A 9,070-nucleotide genomic window follows, 5' to 3' on the forward strand; every position below is an offset into this window, starting at 1 on the left:
GGCGGACTGCACAAAGTGGCGGTTGGAAGACTGTGCACGGCTACGAGGAGCGCTAGGGTTCGTACCGTGGGGTGAGGGAGAAGGAATCAAGGATTTTGGGATTGTCGGGCGAATTCGAACGAGAAGAATGGACGGGGGCTTTATTATTTTTTAATACTTTTGTGCAATGGGGATTTTATTTATTTATTATTAAATCAATATTATGGAAATGGATTAAATAAAAGGATTCAAATTCTAGACATAAACTGTTCGCTATCATGCGTGTGTATATTTTTCCTATAACTAAAAATTAATTAAAAGAACTAATTTGACTAAAATACTCTAAAAAAACACAATTTGGGTCACTTGAAGATAAATATTAAGTAACTCATTTTATTCTTTATTTTCGATATCAAATGATTAAGCACAATTAAAGTGATTTATATATAATATAATATAATATTTCATTTTATTTGTTTCACTTAGTCTTATTTAGTGAAAAAGTTTGGATTGAAAGAAAAAAACTTTGAATTTTCTAAGGAACTAATTCATAATCTAATCTAAATTTAAATGAAATCCCTAAACATTAGGGATTGAATTGTCTAAGCCAAAATTATGGTCATTAAATTATCTCATCTAAATTTAAATATTATCTCTCTCTAATTACTAACAATATATATATATATACATATATAAGCTTGTCTTTAAATTAGAAGTGGAAATAGGCTAGGTCAAGCTAAACTTTGGTTAAACAAGCCCAAGCTTGTGTGGTAAATCAAAAGTCTAAGCTTGGCTTGAAGCTTATATAAAGTTTTTTTAATAATTCAGACCTGAATCTACCAAAAACATGGTTGAGCCTGAAAGTCTATTTGAATGTCTAGTTAAAAAGTAAGTATTTTAAATAAACTTGCATTTTAATTTTAAACATCTCAAATATTAAGACTATTATAATATATATTATATAACCTAATTTATCAATTATAATATATAATGATTGAAAGGACTAATCACCTATAATATAATATAATAATAAAGCAATAACATTACGATTAATATATAAATCTAATATGATTGAAAATATAATTAAAAATACAAAAGAATAGATTAATTAAAAATTAAATAATAAAACTAATATGTTTGTGATATATTACATTATATATATATATATATATATGCTGGCCTGTTGGACTCGTAAGTTAGGTTTTAAAAAAATAGGCCTAACCTATTTAACTAAATAAGCTTAATTAAAAGTCCAAACTTATTTAGTAAGTATGTTAGGTCAAGCCAAAAGTAGACCAGACTGTAGGCCTCTATTAAGAGCCTAGCCTATTTTCATCTTAACTTTAAATCCTTTTCTATATAAATAATAGATACCATTTTAAAGATGAGTTATAATCCATCACTAAAATTTTAAAAGCAAGTCTCTAAATCCATCTTTAATTATTTCAATATATTTTATATGAGATTTGTTTAAATTAGATACATATTTAGAGGGAATACATTAGAGACATTCGTCTATATTATTTATTCGTCATTTTTAAGATTAAAGTTGTATAATTAACTTTATATTTTTAAGATCTATTTAAATAAAAAATTTCTAAGATAAAATATTTTTTATAATCCAAATATATACAAGGTAACAGATTTCCAAATAAAATAAGCGATGAAGTCAAAAGTTTATGATATCATTTCAAAATTTTTTATTTGTTTTATTTTTAAATAAGTTGTAATGCACAAAGTATGAGAAGAAATAAATTCTAAAATAAAATATATTATTAAAATTTTTAATTTTAACGAGAGTAATGAATTATAAATTTCAATAAGTTTTCATTTATGTTATTTTAAAATTAGTTATTAAATTTAATAAAAAAAATAGTTAGTATTTTTTTTGAAGGATTTATAATTACACATGGTGTGTATGGTAATAAATTTTGTAGCAAAATATATTATTTAAATTTTTAATATGTACCGGATAAAAAAGTAATATCAAAATAAATTATCTATATTCTCATCCAGACTATGAAATAAAATAAGATGACATTTGGTAAACAAAAAATAATAATAATAAGATGATATTTTCATTTTCAATATGAACTAGGATAAAAAATTTTAAAAATAAAACAAGCTGTTTTTTATATTTTTTATATGCAAGGGATAATAAATTTTGAAATATAACATACCATAGAGTGTAATAAATTATAAAGAATTATTATTCTTAGAGTTAATATGTAATTTAAATCTTAAACTATATGTTCAAGAGCGTTGTGAACCCTATACTTATATTTAATATATTTTAAATTCTAAACAATTAAATTTGAGATAGTTTGACCCCACTATTAAATTAAGCCAAACGTCCATTATTATTTTAAAAAATGAGGCCTGATGTGTAATTTTTTTTAAAGAAGAATAGAAGAGATATGGAGAGTAGAATTTGAAAAGAATTACTCCCTCTCTTCTCTATATATAAGAAGTCTTTTACAATTTTTTTTATCCCTAAATATAAGAAGTTAGATATTTTTTATTAAATGAACTATTATACCCTTATTAAATTGAAAAGAGAAAAAATAAATACTTTTATTAATTTACTTTAAAAAATAAATTTATTTTTAATTTACAATAATTAGAGACAAAATTAAAATATTACAGTGTTTTTAATTAGATAACTAACTTTTATTTATTTGTATAATTTAATTAAAAATATCACATATATAAAAATGAAGGGAGTATATATTAAATCTCACTATTTTAAAAATTTAATTGATGTTTACTTTATTTTTAATTTTTTAAACTTTACTTACCCTATGCATCGCACTGGGATTAAAAAATCTAGTCTAGTATATATTGTAAAACACATATCAAACACTGTAGATATACAGTTCCTTGAACAGTGATTTACTTATGTGTGTGTGTTAAAATTTGGTTAATGGATTTTTGTTAAGAAAATTAAAAAAATATAATTGTGGCATCTATGATAAAATTTGCCAAAAATTGTAGAGTAAAATACACTAACATCTATCTTACTTTGTTAGAATTATAAAGACTTTTTCTTTTTTTTTAAAACTTACACTTTAGTTTTATTTCTAATGCAGTTAGGAATATTAGGTTAAATATTCTAAAATATTTAATTTATTATTTGTATTTATGTTGAAAAAAATTTAAATTATTAAATTATCCTATAATTTTTCGTCTACCCTCTTGATTCCTAATTCTGTTAATTCTTGCTTTACATGCTGATGTAGCTTGTTCATGGAGCCCACACACAATAACATGTGAGAATCTAATCATGCCTTTTAATACTAATTTATCCCTAAACTTTTTTTCTCGAAGCGTTAAGCATTTTAAAAATTTTTTAGGAGCACTAAGTATCTTGAAGTCTGATTAAAAAATTTAATAAATATTGCTAAAATATAAAATATTTTTATATTTAATAATTTAAATATTATTATTTATAATTATTCATTTAAAATGTATAAATTACTTTTTAAATATTAACAACTCAAACTAGTATTTATAAATTTCTAGATGACTTTATTTTTTATATATTGATCTTCAATTTTTTTTCGAGATAATGTCCAAATCTTTACTCTTTTTGTACATGTTAGAACTTATTTATATTTTTAATATCAGTTAAGTTCTTTAATTTTTTTGGTCAATTAATTTTTCTCTAAAATATTATACTATCCAAATTTAATACTCTCTGTATGTTGCAGTGTTAGGAGTAATCAAAAATATGACAATCAATACCAACAAAATAACAACAAAAATATTTATTTGAAAGATATTGTTTATTACATTAATGTGCTATAAAAAATTTACTTAACCAAAAAAAATAGAGAAATGAGAAGAAAAAAATCCCTTCATTAATTTGAAGATTCATTTTCTTCATTTTTAATACATAATTAAAAAATATTAAAATATTAAATTGGATAGTGTAATGTTTTAAATAATAAAATTTAAATTATTAAATATTAAAATACTTAATATTTTAATAACATTTATTAAATTTTATTTTACTAAGACTTCATGATGTCAAGTGCTCTTAAAAAAAATTTTATGGTGCTCAACACTCTTGAAAAAATAATTTAGGGGCAAATTAATACCAAAGAACATGATCAAAATCTTACATGACACTATACATGGATTCCACTCACATGCTACATCAGCATATAACGGCAAAGTTAACGTTTTATTGATAGAAGGCTTTCTTGCTTCTTAAAAAAATAGTTTAGGAGTAAAATTATCCTAGTTAACAGTATAAGGTACTCAACATTCCTAAAAAATAAGTAAAAGAGCAAAATTAAACCCTAACCATAAAAAATATAAATTTTATATTTTAAGATGTAATCATTGATTTTTTCAAAAGTTTTCCTAATAAATAAATAAATTTATATTTATTTTAGAGTACAACACTTTATTAAATAGTAAATATAAAAAGATAGTGTTAGTTTAAAAATAAATAACTAGTTTATTAAAATAAGATTCGATTAAAAATAGCTTATATTTTGAAAGGATAGAATATGTATTTAATTTTTTTAAAAATACTAAATAAATCAGCTTGTATAACTAATAAATTTAAAATATCAATAAAAAATTTAAAAGAATATATCAAAAATGATATTTTAGTTCAAGATATGTGATTTAACTGTCAACTAATAGTTAGATGGATAAAAATAAAAATTTAAAAGTAGAAGGTATATTTTATTTTATAACTCCCTAAATATTGATTTTAAGATTGATTCATATGACTTTAAAAATAAATTTTTTTTTGTAATCTCTCTCCTTTGTAATCACCGTCATTTTCACTATAGTTTTAGAGTGATTATACACACAAAATTAAACCACTTGATAAAATTTGTGCGGCCTATAAACAATGAAAAATTAGATGATGGGCATTTTAAAAACAGAGGGTGTGAACATAGCAATAAAAATAACAAATTTAATTTACACAGATTTTATTAAAAAGATAAGTGTGCAATCCTATGAAAAAATTTATTAATTTAAATTAATTTAACACATGATAATAAATTCTAAATAAAATATTTTATTGTTTTTATTCTTAGTAAGAACAAGTTAATAAATTATAGAATAAAATAAATTTTTATATTTTTAATGTGTATAATAGTAACAAATTATGAAAAATAATTTGTTTTTAAAATAGGGTATAATTATATTTTGCAACTTATAATACTATTATTGTTGTACAATTATAACTTGAAAAAATTTGTCAAACTTGATTTTAAATGTTAAAAAGTGGGATTAAACATTTTTTAAATTGATTGAATTTAAAAAAACAGAAATAATAGGAAAATTAATTAATTTAATTTTTTTAAAAAAATTTACAAAAAAAAAATCAAACTTCTTGAAATATTTCACTTTTTCCCTTGGCTAATATCTCGTGAATCGCACGTGATAAAATCTAATTGATTCTAAAATTATTTTTACTCTAAGTTGTTTTTATTTTTAAAATATACTATATTTGGTTATTAAAAATTATAATTATCTTGATTAATTTTTATTATTAATTATTATTATTAACTACCTATAACTATCACTATCAGTCCCTTTTTTAAATTTTAAAACTATTTTTTAATTGATATAGCCAAATGAACTTTCATTTTAATTTGTTTTGAAAAAAAATTTTAAAATTGAATTTCAAAAAAATTTTTAAAATAAAAAATGAGAATAAAAATCAAGCAAGCCCTTAGAAACTATTTGTTTTCTGTTTTTAAAAATTTCTTTTTATTTTTTAAAATAGAAAATTTTAAAAAATTAATTTGGATAAGTGTTTCTAATTTAGTTATTTCTAAAAATATTTTCCTTTTTTTAAAAAAAAACAGGGATTCCATTTTATTTTTCTCATTTTAAAATATATTTTATTTAATTATTAAAAATTATAGCTACCTTAATCAATTTTTATTATTAATCTCTATCATTAACTGTATATAACTATTACTATTAGTCTATTTTTTAAATTTTAAAACTTTTTTTAGTTAACATAACCAAACAAATTTTTATTTTATTTTTTTTAAAAACAATTTTAAAAGCTGCATTATAAAATAATTTTTAAAAATAAAAATGTGAATAAAAATCAAACAAGCCCTTATTTTTGGGAATTGATAATGGGTTAAAGTAGTCCATTGACAAGTGCTAGTACCTCTATGCTAATAAGCGGAATATTTTTTTTATAAAAATGAAAATACTTTTTTTCCAGTACATCAACTTTATTATTTTCTATAATATGTTTTTTTAAGTATCAATTTATCTTTGAATTTTTTCTCTATAAGAATTATTATAAAGGAGGATTTTTGCTTCTATAAAGACCATTTTACCTATTAGTATAAAGTGTCTAACCTTCTTAAAAAAATATAAGAAAAAAAATGTACCTTTGATAATTAATAATTGATAATTAATGTGAATTCAGAGTAATTCTCAATCTCCAACAATCGCCAATGGCCTTGTGCTATAGTGGCACTACTACCACCTGCTATATGTAGAATGTGGGTTTGAGCCCAAATAAGCTGCAAAGCGTGTGTGTGTGTTTCCTTTCTTCGGGAAGAAGTTGGCCAAAAAAAAAAAATCATTTTGGCTAAAAAGAAAAAATAATCTTTCATCCTCAACCAAATCTATTATGTAATCAAGTGAAAAATAATGGAATCAAAAATAATTTTTTAATGTAAGAAATATTTTGTTTGCTCAAAAAAATGTAAGAAATATTTTTACTTTATAATCCTACAAATAATAATATATAGTTATTACATTTGGCATTTGGCCAATAATATATTATTATTATTAACTACTTATTATTATTTTAAAGGCTTATCTTGATTCATGAAAAGAAAAGAAGTTAGTGCTTCATTACCCAAAAAACTAGATTTTACCCTCTGTGTGATACAAGAAAATATTAACACATTATTTAGTTCAAAAGAATCATAATGGAATGAAAAACTGACCAAAAATAATAATAATAATAATAATAATAATAATAATAATAATAATAATAATAATAATGGAATGAAAAAAAGGGGAGCAGTTTTTAATGAACTCATTTTCTAAAAAAAATGATAAGCAATGCTATAGAAATTTAATAAAGAGAAAATATAAGGACAAAGACTGAGAATAATTAATTAAAAACAATTTAGGCCGTTTATTTCTGCTTATTTTAGGGAAAAATATTTTTAAAAAATCTATTTTGTGAGTTTTTATAATGTTTATTTAAAATTTTAAAAATAATTAGAATCTGAAAAATTATATTTCTAATTATTTTAAGAAGTTACTTTAATATTATTTTAAAGATAATAACTAATTTATTGTAGCTATGATTCAATTGAAAATGTTTTATTCTTTTTAATAGGACTAGTGTAATTTATCTAAAAAATGTCCAAAAAAATATATGTCTTTTCTAAGCATGACCTCACATCAACTATCAAGGAAAGATAGCATCTAAGGACCACCATATGAAATTTATATTAGAGAAGGACCAAATAATTTGATATTATTACTGCAGTCCTCTGATCCTTCTTACATATTAATTTCACAAGAAAAAAGACCAAAATATCCCTTAAAATGTTGGAAACGTTTCCTAGCTGAAAGCTATCCAAGTTGAAGCTTTTCCCTATTTTCCTTCTCTCTGAACTAACTCTACAAGTGAAGTACAATAGCTTGCAGATGAAAAAAAAGGTATAATCATCCATTGTTGTGTTACATTATTGTCTCCTTAAATGTTCTCATTATTCATAGTCATAGGTAATGTTCTGGCATGAAAACTACATGACGTGGTGGTTGCTAACAGAGCGAGTTGAAGGTAGCATAATGTCCAAACTATATGTTGAGCGAGTTGAGCGCATCGAAATGGCCGAATTCTTTCTCCCACATTGAGGTAATTAATGCAACTATGTTGTCAATCTTATCTCCCATGTCTTCATTATCAGTGCGTAAAGCTGCATGTCATGTATAGGTAATACATAGCATTTAATAACAGTTAGGAAATCTAAGTGAATCTGAAGGTATTGGATGCATTAAATGTGAGTTGCATGTGCCCTTTACAAAGTGCCCTTTTGAAATGTGTTTTATGTTGTATTATCAAAAATGTAACATGACATTGTTAAAATAGAAAGTTTATTGTTAACTACTAGATTGTTTCTTTGGAATATGCTTGCTTGAAGCCTTGGAAGTTTGAAACTATTTACTTTTGAGTTGTTAGAATAGCAATTCGTTGTTGTTAATATATGATTTATAATTGTTAAAGCAAAATTACAGTAATTTTGTATGACTAATATTATGTAAGCTTTTCTGCATTAATTTAAGGTTTCAACCTCACATGATCAATGACAAGTATTTAAGGAAGAAATTATATTGTTTTTTCCATCATGGTGAAGATTATGTCAGGACAAGTGAAGGGAAGGTGAAATATGAGCAAAGCAACATAGTTGCTAGATAAACAAAGGGGATGACATATAATACTCTTAGAAGATTAACATTATTAGAGGTATGTCTTGGAATGAAGACAATAGACTTGAAGTACATAGTAAAGGTTAATTTTTCATCGCTACTTGTCAAAACAGTAAAGGTACTTGTCAGTACATTCATCATTATGTACTACCCTACTCTTATCAATATTCTAAGGGATCTTGTTAATTCACTAATTGAAGTTGTCACCCAATCACACACTTTAAAACATAAAACACTCCTCTTATTTCCACATGGTTGCTTATCAATGCAGTAAAGGGAGTTGTCAGAAGATTTATCATTGTATACGACCCATCACTTGTCAATAATTAAAGGTTTCTTGTTAATTAACTAATTGAACTTGTCCAAACACTAAAGGGATTTGTTAGAACATTTATCATTACATACTACCTTGCTGTTGTCAATAATCTAAGGGATCTTGTTAATTCACCAATTCAAATTGTCAAAACACTAAAAGGATTTGTTAGAATATTTACCAGTATATACTACCCTCAACTTGTCAGAAAATATAACAGATCTTGTTAATTCACGAATTGAAGTTGTTACTGAGTGAAACACTTATCAAAACACTAAAGACTCTTCTTATTTCCCCATGCCTCCTTGTCAATACAGTAAAGAAACTTGT

This window comes from Prosopis cineraria, unplaced genomic scaffold, assembly GCF_029017545.1.
Source record: "Prosopis cineraria cultivar Desert tree isolate PC_DT_omini unplaced genomic scaffold, ASM2901754v1 PC3, whole genome shotgun sequence".
NCBI classification, from domain to species: domain Eukaryota; kingdom Viridiplantae; phylum Streptophyta; class Magnoliopsida; order Fabales; family Fabaceae; genus Prosopis; species Prosopis cineraria.